The following is a 5,000-nucleotide window of genomic DNA, read 5'->3' as shown; positions in this document are numbered from 1 at the left end:
GTCTTATCTGGGAGATCTGCGCTTATTTCTTGATCACGTCTAAAGAATACTCTTGTTATAGAATTAGCTCGCAGGAGGCCAAGCACCTTCTTTGTCCTTTGTGGTCTCAGATCGGACAGTTGTTTGCCTCACAGGGCGAAAGTTGTCAACCCATCCCCGCATTGCATCTTCCTCTCTATTGCGGAGTGTCTTGGAAGGGAGTGGCGACATAAACTTGATGTCACCGAGCAACATTCCTGTTTGGGGAACTGGATAATAGGACGCTGGATGGGTGAAGTACTTTGCCGCCCATTCAGAAACTCGTTTAAGAGATTCTTTTGCTATAGTGCCAAAGTCCATGGTGTAGTGAAGAGTACTAAATGTCTCATTCTTTAAGTGTGACACTGCATGCAGATTTTCTACTTGAGTGGTTAACAATGTTTTGAAAATTACGTTGTACTTGAATTCTGGATTTTCTTTTTCGAGATTTATCATAATATTGTTCATACCTTTCAACAAAAGCTCGATTGAGGTCTGCGTTTTTATGGAAACAGTTCCTTGAGGACCATTTGTCCACGCATCTTCCTTTAGTTGATTACTTTCCTTGACGTTACGCACTGTCGATTGAACGTACTGGTGTACTTTACGTACATTCGACACCACCAATTCTGGAGTCATTTGCGCAGGAGTGCTTCCTTTACACGTAATTCCAAAACTGTCATAAATAAGCCCCAAATGATAAAGAAAGGACAAAGTTCCGCTCATGCCAACTACTAGTTTTACTTTTCCTGCTGCTGCGTCTGTAACAAATATAGTGTTCGAAATGCATCAAATACCATGAGCTTGAATAAAACTACAACATCATCCACTACCATCATTCTGTGCATCACATCCGTCGCCAGCAAGATGTACAACTTCGTTGGTGTCCGGGTTAAATGACTTCACATCACGAGCCCCGATGTTGATCTCCTTGCAACTTTGATCACCATTCTGGATAGCACATTCCATCAGGGTGTTTTCCATGCTAACAGAATATCCATCAGTAGGGCTAACGCTCACATGGTTCATATGGGATAGAAATCTAGCACTTCACGTTACACTAAAAAACTCTTCACTTAACTCTGTTTAAAATATAAGTGCTACACGGCAACGTTTGTATAAACATAACCTTTCCTTGTACTTGTAACAGAATATAGACCTCCTTGACGTTAGTCGTTCTTTGATCCTGCAAAGTATACGATTGATTCCAAGATTGTCATGGATTCCACACTTTCGATATGTGTAGGGTAATTTGAAAGTGTTCTCATTGACTTGCCCCTGATTGTTACACCATCTCTTTCGAGCGAAACTTCATGTATGACTCGTAGCCCAACATCGGCTACCAATAGCACATCATCGCTAGCCATACACAGGGCCGAAGGTTTTGACAGTTGCATGTTGACAATGTGTACCACGTTCCTTCTCACTTTCGATTCTAACTTTCGCAAATGCACAAAGAGGCGCTCACGTAACATCGGAACAGTTCCATTCGTTGACAAATTATATCTGAGAAGTGCTTGCTCCAGGTCCGCACGCGAGCGTAATGAGCTAGGCTTAAGTTTAACGTTCCCCTCGAGGTCACAATATCTTACACATCCTGTTCCACGCTCTGCTACATACGCTACTCCGTTACGAAAGCATACGTCTCTTGCATCACGCATCCCAGTTTGTAACTTCGATACTTCAGCAGGCTGGTAAAGCCTGATTTTCAACAAACGCGAGGACAAAGAAGAGGTGGTGAGAATGTTACTGATAGGATCTGGAGACAGAGCGACAGGATGCTTGCAAACGCCTTGCTGTTTTGGAGCTCAAAATCTGTACTTTTCAGGTACTATGGTGTGCACAACTAGCTCTACTTTTCGCAACACCTCGATTACTTCCGGTCTTCTTAAACGAATGATAGGGTCGATTGCCATCCTATCCTTGTTACGAACGCTTTCTAATACTAATAGTTTCCTTAAATACTTCCGGACAAAAACATCTTTAGAGTCTCTTAGAGTGCGGATGAGAACAAGGTTTGACGTTTAACCGTCAAGATTAATAAACCAGTTACTCCAGCTGCATTTCATTGTCTTGCCAACATATACAGCATCAGGGGAGGGACCAGGAGAACGAGCTCGGATGGATGGGTGTTGCTTTCTGACATCTCCTGGATTTGCAGCAGGGCCTGCTTGTTGCACTCTTCGCAGTCACTTACAACAGCAAGCACGGCGACTTTCTTGCATTGACCCGTATTCTCGAGGCACGAATCACAGCATCTTATAGCTGGTACATAGGAAACATGGCCCTTTACTTTGCAATGTTCACAAACCGATTTAAGGTCAAGACATGTTGCACACGTACTGTTACACTTAGCAGTTTCATGAGTAGCAATATGATTGTTCGAAGACCGTTTTGTTAAACAGCGCTCACACACTTGCACAGTTTTTGCCATCTCAAAAATCTGTGATAACATCTTTTCTCCTGTAAGGGATTTTGGATGATAGTGGATCCCTACTGGCATAGTTGCAGAGTTATCTACAGACGTCATAAAAGTAACTTCAGCACTTGTGACAAAGTCTAAAAATGACGTAAATTGTTTCCTTCCCCCGCGACCTGTACCATGAAACCCCGCTCCTCTTACAAAGTTTCTCGTTCTCTGTCCACCACGATATTTGATTGTTTCAAAAAAATCACATACGTCAAGATCCCATTGAAAGTCCGAAGCTTTGCTGGAGTCAATCATCGCAAATGATGTTGTGTCATCAAGAAATATTAAATTTGTAAAAGAGGCATTGTTCAGGTATCTTCCCTTCCTTGATCAGTTTGTTCAGCTTTTCCGCTAGTAGATGGGCAGTCTCTACACATCTGTTAGAATACTAAAAGTACATCACCAATTATGAAAAGCAAAGACAAAAACAAATCGATATGATTTGCAACTCACAGCTTGTTGGAAATGCTTCAAATATTATTATTATTATGAGTTGAGAACGGCAATTCTTACGTCAATTCTAAATCTAAAGTTACAGAAACAATTCCCTGTTCTCGATTATACTCGCGCCCAGGCTTGCCTTCCTCCCCTTCCCTCTCAGAGACGCTTGCTTTATCTAGCAATTGCAATAGCCAAGGTATATTAACGGCGTACTTACATAGTACATGAAATGAGATCATCTGGCTCGTTCTCTGCGGTATGATCATCTGCATTTCCATGTGCCAATGGGGCTGTGGCTAGTTCGTCATCTAGAAGTTCCACGGGACGAAATTACATCATTCCGCTAATAGAAACGAAACGGAAATATGCTAAGACGTGGCGGAAACACTACGTACGTCATATGTTTCCGTCGGCGGATACATGACTGCTTTTCATGATTCCGGTTAACGGAAGCCATGGAACCGTCGATTTTACGTTACACGAAACTTTTGTTTTCGTCAGCGTAATCAAATGATAACGCTGTCTGAAAACTACGGGAAACCTGTCAAACACGCTCAAAATAAAGCCCTGTACGTTTTTTTTCAGGCGGGTAATGATCTGAATGGAGGCTAGAGTAATGGGCCGGGTTGCTCAAACTAAAGAAAATACGGTTTATGGTCTTTTCCATTAATGGTAAATTACTTTCTTAGCTTGCTCACGGCTGAATTTATATAATGTATCGTGTTCAAACGAACATCGCGCAAAATATTCTTTTTTTTCCACAAGAGATTTGAAACTATTGAGTATGGCGCAACTTTGGGAACGTTACCCCTTCAAAATTCTTCAAATGTTGTCTTTGAACATTGAAATCATTGTTGTGCAAAACCCACCAAAAGGATCCTAAAATGACTTAAATTCACAGCAGACTACTAAATACTGTGGGTCAAAGGGGAATATTACCCTCAATCTTGTATGTATGTATGATGGGTTCAGCTCCCAGGTTATGCCTCAGTGACTAAAGCTCCCTCATTTGTACCAATGATTACATGGGTAAAGTTCATCCTTGGAAGCAGAGTTTCCACGTAGCAAATTATGCAACCTTGACTGTACTCCACTGTAAACTGTGCCAGTTGTACAAAATGACCTTGGAGCATTCTCCAGGAGCAAAACCCTCATATGCATCAGCCTTAAGACTGTGACAAGGTTGATCATAAGATGGAATCATTTTGAAAAAAAAAATATAATAAGCTTAAGATAATGAAAAATTTTGGATCATATAGCAAAAGTCAATCAGGGTAAGTCACTGAGCTTATATTAACTTTTGAAATGAAAGGGACCAAATCTAACAAGTTTTATTTCCTCTTTTTGTAATTTTGCACACCATTTTGACTTCTGGATAAAGAACGATGACTTCAAAAGTATGGTGTGTAAGAGTCAGTTGTGAAAGCACTCAGTGAAAAACTTTTTTGAGTGTCATTGAAAAGTTAATGTTGTTTTTCTTTCTACAGATGATAGCAGTACACCTGAGTGTTGCAGTGGAGAACAGGTACAGATGCTTTCCTTCTTTAAAGTTTATTAAAAATGATTGCTAAATACTGTTTACTTTCTGAAGCTCTTTGTAACATATGTCCAAAAATTTACTTAGCTTGTGATTTTGCATGTGATGAAGCACAGAGAAAGCTTCCTCTTTAGAGAGAGAGAGGGAGAGCTTTTTCTCTCAAATTCAAGGTCGTGCGAAAAAGTGGGCCAGAAATCTTATTACAAAAAGATTTGGACATTACAGTGGATGACCTAACCTGCAGAATTGTCCCTTTATCATGGGATTGGCGGTGGAAAGGCTTACAGTATACTTTGTTGCTCCCCTGCTTTGTTTTTCCATGTAAAAGTTATAATGGAAAACAAATGAGCTTATATTAATAAAAAAAAAAACATATCCTAAGTTACAGTGAAGAGGTGTTAAAAATACACGATAAAATACAATAGTAATATAAGATAGAAAAAATACTATACTTCAGAGAGAAAATGACTTTTCCCCTCAATATATATGCCATCGAATTCTTACCTTAAACTGACAAGGGCGGTTTGGAGCTGT

The sequence above is a fragment of the Montipora foliosa genome, chromosome 3 (assembly GCF_036669935.1).
Source record: "Montipora foliosa isolate CH-2021 chromosome 3, ASM3666993v2, whole genome shotgun sequence".
Classification (NCBI taxonomy): domain Eukaryota; kingdom Metazoa; phylum Cnidaria; class Anthozoa; order Scleractinia; family Acroporidae; genus Montipora; species Montipora foliosa.
Note: the sequence above shows the minus strand (reverse complement) of the source record.